The sequence below is a fragment of the Simochromis diagramma genome, unplaced genomic scaffold, assembly GCF_900408965.1.
Source record: "Simochromis diagramma unplaced genomic scaffold, fSimDia1.1 OVJJ01000387.1, whole genome shotgun sequence".
In the NCBI taxonomy this organism is placed as follows: domain Eukaryota; kingdom Metazoa; phylum Chordata; class Actinopteri; order Cichliformes; family Cichlidae; genus Simochromis; species Simochromis diagramma.
In genome coordinates this window covers 2,909,097-2,927,055 of record NW_024387152.1, presented here as the reverse complement: position 1 = coordinate 2,927,055, position 17,959 = coordinate 2,909,097, and positions in this window count along the sequence as shown.

Below are 17,959 nucleotides of genomic sequence, written 5' to 3'. Positions count from 1 at the left end.
ACACACACTCCTGTGTTCAGGCGTGTTTGTGATACAGAGAGAGAGATGGTTAAGATGGAGAGGTACCACCCCGCCCTGTACTGATTTATTGCTTGTGTAGTCATTGATACATGCTGCTTGTGTTTTTATTCAAAGCTCTCGCCTGTCCTCTTCCCTTCAATCTGATTTGTTGCTCAAGGACAAGGGCCGAAGTTCCACCCAACTAGGAATGCCGAATGGCTGACTCAGCTGAGCCAACTTCAGGTCCCACCTTTGGCACACAAACACAAGGCTGGAGCACAAAAACAAAACAAAGGTGCATAAATGCCGTCTTTCAATTTGGATTTCAAGGCTCTCTCGCTCTCACACACTCTCACGCGTGTTGCTAAGAAAATTATGTTGGCCTGCACTCAAACACTCCAAGGTGTACACAATGAGCGAATTCACAAATTCATACTGGCAGCCACTTTAATGCGCAACTTTAAATGAAATAAATCGAGTCCAAAGTGGCAAAGTGATCTTCCCAAATTTATTTTGACACGTAAATTGCAGCTTCCCCTTACTTTCCCCCCAAAAGCTGAAGTTAACAAGACAAACTATAGTGATCCGACATTTTGCAAATATTATATCGTTCCAATTCTGTGGCCCTTATGCACACACACACACACACACACACACACACACACACACAGATCTAGGCACAGATAGCATGGTGCACTAATGGGTGACTTTCAACCCCAAATCCACTGATTGCTGTCCAGCAGAGTCTAGATTGTCCCATGATGTCAGAAAACTTGGCCATTTTCCCCCAGTGCTGCCTCCAGGTTTACAAACGAACCATCCCTCAGCCAAACCATTTCATCCTGCTGCTGACAAGGTGGGACTTTAAGCTCCCTGGGAATGTCTCAAATCTGGTCTTAGAAGACATTTTGTCCCAAATGTAATCCACAGTCCACTTTATTTTTTTTAACAGCCATACATCACAACGGATGGCCACAGGAAAACTGAGGGAATTGTAAGGAAGGATATTAGCCGTATAATTAAATTAGCTCGACTGGGAGTAAGTTTGCTCAGACTTTTGTTTCTTTTTAAGGTCATGTCAAGAGAACTTTGAAAAAAAAGTTACACTGTATGAAATATTTTATTTGGAAAAGTAGAAGCTCATCAGGTAGAACATCTTTCGTTAATTATATCCAGTCGCAGGGCAGTTCTTAAGTTTAAAAGGAATGTGGGGACCTTTAAATGTTTCAATGTATGACAAACTTTTCCTCTGACATTTTTAACTGGATGTTCTCCCACATGTTTGGGCTTATTTCCAGCTCCTACGATTGCGCCAGAAATAAAAATGACAGCTGTTTTCCTCTGAGAGAGTGTCTCTTCTGCAAAGACCTTTTAGTGAATCTTCTCTGGCTGCTCTTAATTTGAACATAGGTGTTGACAAATAACAAAATTCTGCACTGAGGTAATTGCTTAATGGGGTGTTTGGCCAATGTGTTTGGCTTTATCTCCCACACCTGTTACAGACCACAAACACAGCTACCCTCAACCTCAAAAGACAAAGAGATGAGGCTTAAGCGATCTTTGCTCAGAAGGACAGCAAGTACAGCAGGGCCATTTGTCTTCCTGCAGAAGGGCCTGAATCCACCCGTGCCTTTGCTTAAGAAGCGCATATCACAGAACAACACCTGGTTTGACAAAGTTGGCGAAGAAAAGTTAAAAAAACATCTGAGGGAATCGTTAACTGTCAGATGAACCACAAATAACAGAGACAAACGAAGAATTTGAGATTTATCTTCTCTGAGTCTAAAATTACCAGAAAAGATGCCGAGGGAGACGTCTTTGCCATCGACGTGCAGTTTTACTTCTATTAAAGGCCGCTTTGCTGTTACTGCTCTCAGAGCTCCTTTCCAGAAGAATGCCAGAACCATGAAAACAACAGTCCTTTGAAATCCTCATAACTAATTTAACAGAGCTGCAGAGGTGAAAAAGAAGTCATTTAACGAACTTTTTTTTTTTCCCCTCACAAACCGAGTGGTAAAGAAAATATATGAATTGTTTTGACTGGCCTTTCTGCCTGCACACCAATACAATGGAAGTGAAATCAATGTGTGGTGTTCACTGCAGCAGTTACATAAATGAGCATCAAGGGAAACATCCCATCCAGAAATAGTTTTTCTTTGACGCTAGCTAAACCACAAAACATTTCTTTGGGAGAGTAGTTCCACTGAACTTTGAGATTTTTTTTTAATGTTCAGTATATTTCCATTCACAAATAGTAAAGCAGCGCAGACATATCTGATATGAATATCTCAAGCACCTGGGAAAAAATATCTCAGTGGGGATTTATGCACCTGAAATGGATCAAAGTGGATCCCGTGGTGGGATTATAAAAAAACAAAACAAAACAAAAATGCATTCTTATGTTTCGTTTTTATAATTTTTATAATTTTATTTTATATTTGCCTGATTTCATTTTTAAAATTAATATTCCATTTTTCATATCCTCGCATTTGCATTTAGAATTCTTAAAACTTAACTCTTCCCCTCCCTGACCCTGGCTCTGCTTGAAGTCTCTTCCTGTTAAATGGTAGTTCTTCTTTCCCACAGTCACCAAGTACCTGCCTATAGGGTTACCTTAAAATACGAGGCAAAGCCTGAATAATCCACATGAAGATGACTGATATTGTCTCAAGGTGTAATGTATATAAATAAAACTGAACTAATTAATTTCAACACTTCCTTTGCACTTTTGTAATTTCAGTCCCTTTCAAAGTAAGCGCACAGGTGGCTAGACAAAATGATAAAGTAATCGTTTTTCTATGAGCCCTTCAAATATCTTCAGTGATGGAACTGCAGCTTGGAGACCAGTGTGGAAAGAGGATATTGATGAAGCACTCTGGCAGGACATTATGTTACTGTTGAGATCAGGTTTGTGGTCTTTCAGCTACAAGATAATCTCTGCAAACAAATGTCCTGCTGATAGAGAGTGAAAACATTTCTAATATGTTTTGTTTAGTTCATATTAATTTCAAAAACTGTCCATGACATAATCTGTTCTGTGAAAGAACACATTAACGCAGGGGTGAATTAATCTGTCACATTATGTAGGGAGCTCTGCATCTGGTCACACTATGATAGTTACAACCACTTTTCATGGAAGAAATAGAGCTATTATCTGTGAGCTTTGACATTCTAATATCTGTCTAAGACATAGATGAATAAGCTGAATGGCAGACCTGCAATTCTCCCTGCCAAGCTGGATATTTATAGAAGCTTGTGAAGACAGATCTAAGCCACTGGCCTCGCACATACAGATGGAGCACACAGCAAAGTCATTAAGTTGATAGCACACAAGAAGTTTCACCAAGCACTGCTGTTGTTGTTCCTGATCCTCACTGCTCTGCAAATGTAGGTGCAGAAGCGCGTTGATAATTTTACAGAATGTGAAAAATACATGACATTTCAGACGTTTCAGACCTTTATTTTATATTACAGTGTAAGAATCATATATCCCAGGTATAGTCTAATGTCTGTTTATAATTGTCTAGATTTATGTCACATAGTTACAGAGCACTTTCAAAAACTTTTTGCGTCTTTCATCTGTAAACTGTTGTTTTCTCAACACTGGAATTGAAGTAACAGCAGAAACCAGTTAGTATTTTTAGTACCTGATTCCTATACCCAGTAGCACTGTAAATTGTCAGCTGTGTTATGAAGTGAAGAAAGAGAAACTGTGAAAAAAAATACAGACAGGAACAAAAATCTACCGGTTACATGTGTGCATGAGGAATGTGAGTCCTGAGCCATCAGAAGGAACGGGGTCTGCCCAGTCCAGGCATTTCGAGGAGATTAATAAATACTGACTTAGCTTTTTCCTGATCTGCTGTTCATATTGACCGGACATGCCACCTGACAAAATCTCTCTCCTCTAAAAAAAACCCCCCAAAAACGCTGCTTTGATTGAAATGCAGATCTTTCTGTTCATATTTTGAGTCCAGCAACATTTCACAGACGGCCATGCTTCTGCAATTTATGGAGGGAAGCTGTCATCATTCACTCCAAACTTTCCTGCCACAAGAATTCCAGGCAGACACTCTCTCTTCCCACAAAAATATTATAAAATATTACAGCACACTTAATAAAAGGAAACTCGTGAAAGAAAGCTTTGATGCCTGATGTGTGTATGTAAATCTTCTTAACGGAGAGATAATTCAGCACTCATAGATTTGAGCACTGCTCTGTCAATTTACAGTGTGAAGGATAATATCAGTAACAGGTTTTGTGGGAAAAATTAAACAAAACAACAAAAACAAGGACGCTCCAAAATTAGAGCATGTGTGCAATATCAATATTTACAGTAAGCCTATAGGGGACCTGAGAAGTGAGCTCTTCAGCGGAAGCTGCATATAAATTTTTCCATCTAAAATTCAAACTTGTTTTTATTCATCTTTTCCTCTCTTCTGGTGGGTGCTGACTTTATTGGTCTGTTCAAGTCCTCCTACTGCACGACGCCATTGATGGATTATCTGTGTGCACAGCAAACACACAAAAGGCTTAGATAAGCGAAGGATAAACATCCAAGCATATCGACAGAAAAGACAAGAGACCAGAAAAGAATCAGGTAGGGAAGAGACGCAAAAGAGAGGAAACGAAAAGAAGCCTGTGACAATCACCAAAGCAAAGGACAAAGGGCAGTGCTTTTGTGGTCATAACACAGCATGAAGATGTTTTCAAATTGTTTTATTTGTGATGTTTCAGCTGCAATCAGAAAAAAAAAAAAATCAAAAATAAACTCTGAAAGCTCTCTGGCTCGAGTATTTTCTTCCCTCCTTTCCACTCTCCTTTGCAAACACTATCCATCCTGCCTAAACCTACATCTCCTCTGTGGGAAACCAAATGTTTGGGAACAGGAAAAACTAGATTGACTGTAATTCAAGCATAAAAGATGGATCGAACACAGCGGAATGGCAGACATCTGCAACCTAGGCAAAAAAAAAGAGACACCATGAGGAAAAAGAATTAGAGAGATTAAGTGGGGAAAGGATGGCAAATTAGCAGAGAGGAAACTATCTGTCAGCGTTTAGAAAAATGAATAGATCTGTGACATCACAGTGGAAGACGGAGGAGAACTGTGCCAGAGGAGCCTCGGACGTGATGGTCCAGAAAAAACAGACTGTAAGCACAACGTGATGGTTGTGGGTTGGTGTGTACACGCAGCGTGTACATGAGCGGGGAGTGCAGCGCATGTTTCCGTACAAATGGAAGTTTGTTTACAGTAGCGTAAGTGTGAGAAGTGAGTATGCAGATGGAGATGCAGATGTGGTGAATAGCACTCTGTGCTCTTCAGGGGGCTCTGGCATAAACTGGCAGTGTCAAGGTGTTTTTTTGCTCTCCACATTTCTTCCACTTTCTCAATGTCAGCCGACTCCCCACTGAATCTGGACATGATCTGTGTGTGTGTGGAAATATTGCCATATTCATAACCGCATTTTATGTCTAATGGATGCATGCGGTGGGTCAAGGCGGCCTTGGTGCTACATTATGTTAGCTGCGTTTACTAGAATGATAATGATAATGAAAAGCCCTTATGATGATTTCTGCATTTTGACTGGTTTGCATTCATGCGGGACCACGCTAAAAACAATAGGTTGGCTACAGCTATAACTCAGGCTAACTTTTAGATCTTGTTCGATAGAAATGAAATGGGAACTGATTGTTATGTTTGATTATTTATCCTATAGTCTTTTAAGTCTGTGCTCTGTTTAGCAGGACTTCCCGGTGAATACCTCTTTCCATCCACAACTTTGGTCGAAACTGAATCATCGCAACAAGTAACGGATGCAAGAGAATGTGTCACCCTAACTTTGCCATACCTCTGACTCCTCTCTTTGCACCATTATCAGGTCCATGCCTATTAAAATGTCTGAATATTTGCTTCCCCACAAAACTTTGCTCATCCATTACCAGCTGATAAATTGCAACTTTGCTTGAACCCTGAAGTCACCACCAAAGTTTACATTTCTTGTTTGCTTGTTGGTTTTGCAAATCATCTTAGCATGGATTGGGTGATTTCAATCAAAATTTGGCAAAAACAGTGCATTTTCTCCAATGTATGAGAAGTATAATCTCATGATATCTAATCCATTATCACAACTATTTATTTGAAAATGAATAACTGCATAGTATTTACAACCTGTCAAACTGTCTCGCTTGTACGCCTGTGTTTTTTTAAATTTATTTTGTATGTTATGCACAAACTGGTACCTATAAAGCACTTTTTACTACAAGCCTCATTCACCCAGTCACACACACACATTCATACAGCACTTTATTCTATGCCTAATAGCCTTGTATTACATTCACACACACACACACATACTCACACTCCAATTTATGTAACAGAAGAAAATTGGGGTTCAGTATCTTGCCCAAGGCCACTTCTACTTGCAGACTGAAGGAGCAGGAAATTGAACCGTCGACCTAAACGACCCAGTCTACCTCCTGAGCTATAAACTCACATGATTGCCCATCTCAAAGTCCTGCAGAGGGGTCATGGGTCAAAATCTTGTTTAGATTACACTTTTAAGTTTGTATTAGGTGTACATGGTACATTTTTCTAAATGATTTGTCTCTTGAAATTACCATGAAACAGCTGTCAGCCCGAGGGCAGGTTCAAAGAATGCAGTTAGAGCTAGTTTAAGATAAGATAAGATATAACTTTATTAATCCCTCGGGTGGGTTCCTCTGGGAAATTCGGTTTCCAAAAGCACAGCACTGACAGAAGTTACAGAGTTACAGAATATTATATGTATATATACAGCACACACACACACACACACACACACACACACACCACACACACACACACACACACACACACACACACACACGCACACACACACACACATATATAAATACAGAGACATATATAAATAAAATATACGAAGGGGATAAATAGAATAAATAGGAATAAAAATAAAAATACAAGTGAATTGCACATTACAAGTATTGAGGTCTATTTGCACCGTTGACTATTAACAAAAGTATTGCACAAAAGGTAATTGCACAGTGAAGTGAAGAGGCACTACAGCTTAGTTGTTCCCCCCTCCTTTGTCCTCCTGTCTCCCCTCCCTCTCCCCTCCAGAGAGGAGTTAAACAGTCTGATGGCGTGTGGGACAAAGGAGTTTTTAAGTCTGTTGGTTCTTGTCTTGGGGAGAAGCAACCTGTCACTGAACAGACTCTTCTGGTTGTTAATGACCGTGTGCAGAGGATGCCCAGCATTGTTCATAATGTCCAGCAGTTTTTTTAGTGTCCTTTTCTCTGCCACTGTCACCAGAGTGTCCAGCTTCATGCCGACCACAGAGCCAGCCTTCCTGATCAGTTTCTCCAGCCTGGATGAGTCCTTCTTTGCTGTGCTGCTCCCCCAGCACAACACAGTTTCTAGTGCTGCAGGCAAAATGTAATTAAACTGAATTGTGTAGGCAGTGGTGTGCTTGATTGATACTTGAAGGCAAAAGGGAGGGTGTATGCACAATGCACAGAGAGTGGGAGGAGTTGGGAGGGTCAAAAGGAACCCATTAGCTAAATTTTTGCTCACAGGATGCTTGCAGCAAGCTATTTAGGACATAAAAAAATAAATCTTTACCTGCATGCCTTAATGCAGTCCAGACTTTTAATGATCAAGAACAATAGAGTATGAAGAGAATAATGACACTGATGGAGTAAAGATAACTACCAGATGAACTGCAGCTATTTGAGTTAGACTCAGATAGGCAGTGTTATTTAAACTGGGAAAGACAAATGAAGAGTTACAGCTGGGGGAAAAATAGTGAAAATGTAGATCTATCAGTTTTACTTTGTGAATAGTAAAAGTCAGATAAAGAGGAAGCCCGGGGAAGAAAAGCAAGCCTTCCAAGGGAGTTTTTTTTATGGTAAATGGATGTAACATAAACACTACGAAGGCAAAGTAAATCCAGCTTGTAAATCCACTCTAACTGTTCAAGAAGTAAAGATGGAAGATGAATTGTAGCCTAAATCTAAAATAACCCACACGTGCATGTGAAAAAATAATTTTATATTAGGCATAGATGTTTGTGATCCCCTGTGCAAAACCACCATTCAAACCCACAAGTGTGTGCATAGGTGTGTCTTTGTCTACACAGTCCTGCATGCATGCAAGTGCTGACATCATAACTTTAAAGATGATTATGGGAATGGTGGAAAGAAGGTGAATGGGGTTGAATGAGTGCAGCGTCAAGGGCTCCACAGAGCTGAGTCTGACTGAGGACAACCAACAGATCGAGGAAGAGGGAAAAGAAGGGGAAACGGGTGAATAGTTCCCTGTGTCCACAGTGAAAGAAAAAGAGGGAGCTGCTTGGTATGTTTACATGTCACTGTAGTCCTTCAGTCTGATTGATTAAGCTTATGTGTTTGTGAACCTCTGTGCGTGTGTGTTTCTGCATTAAAACACTACGCTTTCCCATCGCATTATTAAATTATTATTAGTTATTATGTCTATTATGCAGTAAGTGTCAAACAGTGATATGTTGCTGAGTGTTGTTTCATTTAGTAATTCTTGGACACTGTAAGCAACGTCTGGGATATGCTAAGAGGCAAAGTATGCTAATAGGCTATAATTTATAATAGCTTAAACTGTAAATCTAAGCTTGGCTCAGTGCTGTTTTTGCCAGAGAGATGACATGGGAGGTATAGTTTACAAGATAATGATAATGAAGAAAATCTGATGCGGTTATTTGAAAATAAAAGTAACCACAGGTAATAAAGCCACAGTAACCAAAGCTGTAATTGTATCCAACAGTAAAAGGGATTATCTGTACTCTTAATTCACGTTTTCCCAAACAGCCCTGACCAGTAAGGTATAATCATCCCTTACAAACACTCTACTTAATGAGACATGGGCATTAGGGTGTTATTATAAGCATAATTCCATTATGCACAACTTCCACGAGTCACTGATCCGAGCGTGTCCTGATTTGTTCACTTATAGGGGAGCATTTCATTATAATAGCAGAATTTATAGCAAAGTGGGAGGCAAGCGAAGCTGTTTACATACAAACGCAAACATTATTATATACGAGCGGACGTGTAGGAAGATTGTTCTCATCTCCTGTTACAGTCAATTAAACATTAAGTGTGTCAGTCACAATAGTGTTTGTGAGGTGTCGGGTTAGTGCCCTTTGCGGAGAGACCGTCTTCACTGTTGGGGGTGTTTCTCTGTGTGGGAGCATGTGCATGTACCAACAGTCATGTGCACGTACATATATCTGTTTATTTAATGAATCCCTCTCGTGTGGTAAATGAGTCTTAACACCTGATCAGCCTCGGGGTGTCAGCCTGGCCAGTGGTGCTAATCTGACAGGTTAACTTTGTTAAGCTACACTAAACACACACGTTTGGTGACTTTGTGCTAAAGATACTTGGGATTCATATTAATGAGGCCCGATGGTTCCAATGTCAAGCTTTAGTGTGAGTGATTTCTATGGCACTGTGCCTTTAGGCACATGACCCCATAGTTCCCAGGAAGAGAGGAAAACCGGCTGTGGAAACCCAGCAGCAGTTCGACCACTCAGGTCATAAAAAAGATCTCTGTGTACTGGTTTTTTTGGCGTTTCTCTCCTGGGACAGAGATGGCACTCGAAGTAGTAACTCAGAGTAACTGCATGAAACAAACTGTTCAGCTTGTTTAATCTGATGGCAAACACCTACAGAGCTGTGAACAAAATTTCCTCCCCTCCTGATCTCTTTTTTTTTGTAGGTTTAAGGGGAAATTACTTTTTCACTTAGGGTCAGGTAGGTTTGGAATTTTGTTACTTAAATGCTGCATTTTTTTTTGTTTACTCGTGTTGTCTGTGTCTAATATTAAAATGTGTTTGAGGATGTGTCTTTGCTCTTATTACTGCTTACTTTGGGTATCTGTGTTTGTAATGACAGGGTGATAAAAGGGCGGCGACTTTATCTCATCAACCGGTGAGATTAGATGAATAACACGTTTCAGTGTGTTCACTGTTCTTTCGACCACTTCTTCTGTGCTCTGATGATGCATTTTGAAGAAGTGAACACAATTTCTTTATCACTAAATTTTTAACTGAAGAATATTTAGAGACTAGAATATATTATAAGGGCACGAGACAAGGTCCTTAATAGGGAGTAAACCGTCTCTGGGTGGAGCCAGTTCTTCCGAGCTTCGTAGCAGATGTCCTGGGTGCACAAGGTCATATAGTTTAGAGTAACATAAACAGCACAGTCTGGGATCACATTTTATCTATCGTGCAGGCTATTGGCCTGAGTGATTTTAGACTTATTTATACAAACATCTTGATGCATGCACAATCATACAGGCAAGGAAATCCCAAAAAGTTGTTTCTGTTTATTTGGACATAACGCTACAAATACTTTAAGATTAAATACATCCTGATGTGTAGTCCTATGTCAAAATAACATCATAGATTTTGATTACACATTTGTGGGCATGCATAGTGGTTAACGAGTGTGAACAAGGACGCAAAGGTATACGAAAGCAATATATTTAGTGTGCAGTCTTTGTGAGTCTGCTGTGCAGGGACTAGAGCTGATTTCTGTATTATATTTCAGTGGAACATGAGATGGTGATGGGAAGAGCTGACAGGGACTGAAAGGTGCCAGTGCATAGGGTAACCTGATTGCCCCGACTTGCTACCATTACTATTAAATCCTGTGCCACTTGCTTGCAGCCGATCTCCATGGTCACTGTGCACCTGACCTGCAAGACCCACTCTCCCTCTTTCTACAGGAGGAAGTGTCAGCACAATTGAGTGGAGCAGAGCAGAGCAGGAGCAAAGACCCACACACTGTGAAACACTGAGAGCAGCAGCATCGAGCTGAAATGAAACAGGTACACGTGGACAGTTAGACCTTTTTTGCAACACCAACTCTGACTCGTTAGTCCCAAAAGATTTGTTTTTGGGGGTTTTTTTATGGATAACACTGCAAAACACCATATTTCTGAGACTTTCATCGGTACACTGGTTTTTGAGCATGACGACATGTCTTCAAGCCCAGAAAAACAACATATAGTCTTGTGAGCAATAGTAAAAACCTGATTTTTATTAGAGGCCATCTTAAAAAACAAAAAACAAAAAAAACATTTGGGGGAGTTACATAAACACATAGCTCGTCAGAAGATTCTTTCCGTGATTTGATGTAATCGTTTAATGGTTAATAATTTAATTTTGGCAGGTTCACAAAGCGCAGAAGTGTTTGCTTTCTTGTACGAGCTGAAATGAGCCAGAACGCCTCACACTGAGCACCACGCGGACACAGCGTGACTTTGCATTGCTGGAGCGAGTGCAAGAGCTGAGGTGCACACACACAAACTAAGCTGCTAGAACTCAAGCCTTCGGCTGAGTGTTTTATCAAGTAACAGCTTGCCGAAATTACAGCATGAGGTCATAATCTGTAAAAATCTGAAAAATGAAGCCATATGTAGAGAATATAGGCCATCAACAGTTGGCCTGTGCGCATTGTTTTTCTAAGATTATACAACCGGATGATGGGAAGACACAGATAAGACAGCTGGGGGAATCTTTGAAGTGAGCAAATTAAGGGGCCAGGCAGGTATGCGCGCTTGAAGGCCTGCTGAAAGAAACTTCAAATAAGCAGCAGCAGTGAGAAAAAAGTAGTCTAAGAGTCTAACCTTCACCCTAACGGGTATCATTCTTCAGGAAATGAACACTACAAGTCTATAGCAGACCTATTACAGGGTAAACAAGCTGCATGTCATGATACATGACTTCGTCTGTTATTCCATCATTTAGATCATTAACATTTAGAAATAAAAGCAGAATTATTAGATATTTCAATATTATTGCTTGAACAACTAAGAAACACTTTCTGAGTGATAAAAACTATCAACAACACGAGGCTTTAGAACTTTGAAGTCTGAGACGCTTACAGCTTCATTCGCTTTGGATTTACCCAAAGACGGGTTGACTGGAGCTATTCAGAGGTGGCAAGATAAAAGAGTTGATGGAAGCGCAGTCAATTCTAGACTGTTTTCATATCTACTTCATCTCATGTGGTTTCGCAGCAGGTCACATCTAGTATGGTACTAATTAGCCTGCCCCTGAGGCCAGATGTGTTCTGGGTGCTAGTTAGGACTGTACTGCTTCTTTTCAGCTGATTCGCCAGCATCAGATCTTCCCTAAATTCACTCCTACAACCACGGATCAATACTCCTGACAGAGAAAACTAACTTTCTAAAAAACACTTTTTTCAGTATATATTCAGGTCTTCTTTGTATTGACTCAACGTAAGAACAGTCAGACGCCACGCATTTGAGGTTTTTTTTTTTGTTTTTTTGTTTGTTTGTTTGTTTGGGGGTTTTTTTTGCCTGTCCCGTTTGGCTCTTTTGCCATCAGAATTGTTGTCTAAAGGCAAAGAAAGATGCCCAACGGATTTACTTTACCAAATTGACCATCCCAGCCTTGCCATAATGGTCCATTTGATTCACCTTTTATTGTTTATTTTATTTTCACTTGCTGAATACGGGACAGACTTGACTGGGGGAAAGAAGGGGAGAAAGAAAGAGGGAAAGAGAAACAGCTGAGAAGAGGGACGGGGAAGAAGGGCAAAAAACAAAAACCAACAGAATGGGCAGAAAAAAAAAGAAAAAGAAAATGCATATATCGATCACCTGGATCACCTGTTGAGAAAGAAAAAAGAAAACAAGCAGAAGAGAACAAGAGTAATAGAATAAACAACATCACAATGATATATGGGAATATGACAGTAAATGCTAAATATTAAACATTATTGTGCAGTACATAAGATCAACAGAACACAGTGTGCTTTGAGGTAGGAGCCAAAAAGGGTGTAGTTTGTGGGTGTGATCACCCGTGTGTACACCTGTGAGCATGGACGCGCTTGTTTTTTTAAAAGGTTCCTTCATGTAATGATCTGCTAGAGGGTGTGGGGGGGCCACAGCCCCGTCCTCCAGGGCATGAAGCAGGTATGGAGGAGATCAAAACTCCAGACATCCAGAGGCCCCCAGAACACAAGAGACCAAGGAAGACCAACAGAGGGGCAGCCACGCCACTGTCCCAGAAAGAGCTGAGGAGAGTCCCAGATGAGGGCTCACTCAGCAGCCGCGGAGCAGAAGCCAGGGGGGGTTGCAGTGACGTGCCCGTGAGCTCCGCCGGCAGCCAGCTGTGCCTGAGTGACCGAGCCCCAGGCCGAGAGGCCGGGGGCACCCCACCTCCGAAGTGGCCCGAGCGAGCCCCAGGCTCCAGGCCCCGATAGGCGGCCGCCAAGGAGTGAGCCGGTGTGTACCTGGACGCCCATCCCCAGACACAAAGAACCACCAACGCACCGATGTCTGAGGGAGTCCGCCACTGGCAGGGGAAGTGGTGGTGGGGGGAGATAGGCCTCCAAACCTTGGAGGGCCTGAGATGTCCCCAGAGAGGTGGCGTCTGATACCCAACCTGACATATAGACACAGACATACAGGCACACACAGACGCAAACATCCATTCCCACCCTCATGCTCTCATATGCACTTACTCCACACTCAACCAACGTGGAGACAGACATAAAGAGACGCTGTACACACAATCACACTCCCCAAGCGTACTCTACGAACCGGGTCTAGGTACCCTTGCCCCTGGAGGGGGGAACTGCACCCAGACCCAGGTGGTGTTACCCTTTTCCCTGCGGTGGGGAGAAGCAGACCGCCCCGACTCCGCAGCAGCAGGGAGGCCCCACACTCCAGACCGCAGTCGGACGGCCAACTCCTCCTCCTAGCCCCCCCGCTCCAGCAGGTCGCAGAGAATGGGGGTGAGAGAAGACTCCAAACCTCCCTCCACCCGCTCATTGTAGTGTTGATGCATGTGTGTTCTAAGGTGCATTTAAAACCCAGGAGGGCATGGAGCTACCTGCCAGAGAGCAGCAGGTAAGCGCATGGTCCCTCCTGATAGCCCTCAATGTTTACATGTATTTAAAATTGAGAGGTGGGCAACGACGCCAGGGGTGAGGTGTACACCCTGATGGTCTTTTGGATTCCGTGTATCGTGCCCACCCCCAAGGTCCTATATGTATGTGTAATGAGAGTGTGAGTAATGTGAATGTCTAAGTTGTGGGATAAAATTGAGGCAGAGGCAGCCAGAAGGGGACGGAGGGGGGGGGGGGGGGGTAGCCTCCTCTGCACCCTGGTGACACACCCCTACTCCAAGGTCCTGCATGTGTGGGTGGTTGTGGTGGAGCGGGAAGAGGGAGGCAGCTGGAGATGGGGAGGGAAGGAAGGGAGGGGCAAGTGACCCCTCCCTGGGGCCAGCTCCCCCGCTGACCCCAGTAGGCACCCCCATACTCCGCGACCCGCCAGGGAAAGGGGGCCCAGGCCCATCCAGACCGGGGCCCAGTGCAGCAGCGCCGCCCGGCCCCACAGAGCCCGGGACAGTCCACCCAACCCCACCACAGAGAAAACTGCACCCACCCCACCATCCACTCATCTTCCAGACTACATAAGACAATAGACGCCCAGGCTGAGATCTTCCTCCACCTCTCCTGTGTCTCCCCCTCCTGCAGAGAGAGTTCCTGAATTGACTCAACGTAAGAACAGTCAGACGCCACGCATTTGAGGTTTTTTTGAGAGAACAGCATTGCCGGCCCCTTCAAATTTCATTTACGAACAGCATCGGACGCAAGAATCCCACTGAGAAGTCACAGTGACGGCAGAAATATAATCAAAGTTAGGTTTTCTGGTGGATTTGCAGAAATCTGCTTTCATCAAGTCTTTCGAGATGCTTGAGTGGAGAGAGTAGAGCAGACATTCAAGGCAAAGGAGGGGGTCAAAACATATATAAATCAGGAAACGGTGAAATATATGAAAGACAGAAAAAGGGAGTGGCACAAGCAAAAAGCATGAGCCCTTCCTTTGACAGATGTATGATCTAGATAATCACAGAAAGAACTTTGCTTTAAAACATGAATAATGGATAGAAAATTTGTCATTTTGGGGAGTTTTAGAGGGGTAGCATGACATATTTAGATCTTAATAGCATGTATCTGGCAACAGGTGGGGGAAGAGCAGTCATTGTGTGAACTGTAAGCTGAATTGCAGAACATGCATGAGATTTAGTAGAATACACGAGTGTCACTGGGAAATAGGCTTTGTTTTGGCAACCAGGAGAACAGACTTTTTATAAGCTGGTGAACACAGAGCTGGAGGGGGAGTTGTCAAAGTGCCAAGATGCTCCAGTTTCAGGGGAGCAGAGTTGTAATGACATAAGAGAAGTGTAATGTGGGTTGTCAAGCATGCAGCATGCTTGCCTTGATATAATGCAACTCTGGCAACACCCCCTGAACCCTGAGCAAGGGCACAGACGGTAAAACGTTTAATAGCATCAGAGATTAGTAGAGTAATCAACAGAGTGAAAGAGACTAGAAAAGTGAGCGAACAGCAAACGCTGGCAAGAATGCCATGTATGTTTCATATGGAACAAATCGCGCACCAGTAAACAATCAATTACTGCTTCTCGTCTCTTTCTTGCTCCTCATCTGGCTGTTTTTTTTCTCTGATACAAGACAACAAATCAATCTTGTCGAAAAATGTATTTTTATTTATTTATTTTTTTAAACAGCACGGAAAATAAGCCAGCAAATTTATTATGAACATAAAACCAAGCAGAAATGGCTCCCAGGCTCTCTTTGCTCACGTTTTGCCAAGTTTCTCAGTGGGAGAGGAGAAAGCAATGCGTGAGGTACAGGAAAAGTGCTCAAGACATCAGGATTCTATTCAGAAACAATGCAGAAAGTGCCCCATGCTGACACTTCTTCATGCAAAATGTAACCACAGTGTGCCTCAGAGGTCAGGTCACAAAACTGAGAGAAGGGCAGTGCAAAGGGCTAAGATAGTGTAGCACGGGTGGAATTACTTTCTCTGGCTGGACCAAAGGTTACAGCAGTAATAAAAACATATGCAGATGTGCACACATAATCACATACATAAAATCAGATACTGATCATATCGGTATGCACATCCACTAGGACACGGCTATGCCTGGAGCCTTGATTTCCTCCCAGGGGATGAAACAAAAAACATTATGGCTTACAAATTAGAAAGCCCTACGGTTTCATAACATAAGCATGTGTGCTTTTCTTCAAATACTGTAAGTAACTATGGTTTGACTTTGAGCTCAGCGTAGTATCTGTTGTGTTTCAAGGGGAGTCAGGGTGGCCACCATAGTCAAAACTCCGGGAACTATGTTCAAGCACAATGTTGACCTCAAAGAGTCATTAAGCTTTGTACAGATGCAAATTCATCAGGTAGGCTTAAATAGGATAAGGAGGAGAAACCACAGTCAGTGGAAAACACCTTATCAGAGCTGCAGCGATAAGAGTCATATGAGCTCACTCAGTGGCATTCTGCTGGTGTTAAAACCAACTGTGCAAAACGAATATATCAATTTTAAGCTCCTGATAAAAAGATAAGACCGACTCTAGTGATTTATCTGGCTCCTTTCATTTTGAAAGATAAAAGATGAAATTAACCAGCAAACTCCCTGATTATCAAACTGTATTCCTGCCAAGCAGGCATCACCCCAACAACCTATTCTTCATTTTCCTTTGATTACAGATGTGACTAATAAAAATCACAGTGGAAGTCCCTGTGACGAGAAATCCAAGAGCGACCAAAACACACAAAAAGCCAGGCCAAAGAAACAGAGAATAGCTGACCTCTGACGTAGCTTAATGTAGCTAAGCCATAGCTGATGAGTGGGGGGGAAAAAGTCCCATTAACAGAGAACAGACTAGACTAGATGCAGCTGTGCTCAGCAGTGGCTGATCCGAGGCAAGATGAATGATTACGATCACCTGCACTGCAAAGCGCAGTAGAGCTGATGAACATGACAGAGGGAGAGAGGGCGTGTTCATATGTACTGTTTCTTTGACTGCACATATGTTTGTGTGCGTACCTTTGCTTCTGGAAGCGATAAGATAATGGGATACGTTAGGTAGGTATTAATATGGTTAAATTAAGATGCCAGAGAATTACTGTAAGTCAGTGTGTAAGCTGTGCATATGTGTGGACAGTGATGGGGGCACATTAAGGACTGTGGAAATGATCTGAAGCAAACTAGGGCACTATCATAGTCCACAGGCTAATGAGCCCACATGTTTTAGAGCCAACGTCATATCACATGGTTTAACTAAACTTTTCAGATTAACATGCATCTTAGAGAGGTGGATGAAAGATATTAAACAAGGATTTCAAACACAGATGAAAAGGAAATGAGGGGGGAGGACGAAGATAATTATAAGTTGGTTAACCGGGCAGCAGCAGGAGGTTTAGTGAATGATATCAAGATTAAACATGCCTGTATTAGCAAATTAGCAAAATTTCTCGCATTAGTGTGGCCGGCGATCTAGAAATGGATGGTGTGCACTCTCATTTCGTTTCCTAGCTTAGCAGGAAAACTGATATGAATGAGAGTTAGATTACAACAAAGGTTACCATGAGCCACTTCACAGTAACACTGCTCTGCACAAAGCTATGCTGTTCAAAAGCACCAGAAACTCCATGCCCCTCAAGTTAATTTAGCACTTTTAAAAAATAGTTTTAAAAACAAAAACTTTGAGTTACACTGAAACAGATGTTTTAACCAATAAACAAGCACAAGCATACATGTGGAACATGTTAAGTATGAAAAATGATTTGAAATCTAATTGAAATCTTACCTTGCATGTGCTTCTGGTTGTACACAGAAATATTTCCAGCAGAGTTTTGAGATATTTGTACGTCAGCCTAAACCAGGGGTCAGCAACCTTTAGGACCCAAAGAGCCATTTGGAGCCGGTTCCCACGCAAAAGAAAACACTGGGAGCCGCAAATACTTTGTGACATCTAAAATGAAGATAACACTGCATATATTGTTTTTTACCTTTATGCTTTGTGTGAACAACTAAGGTGTGTTGCCATGAAGTGGATA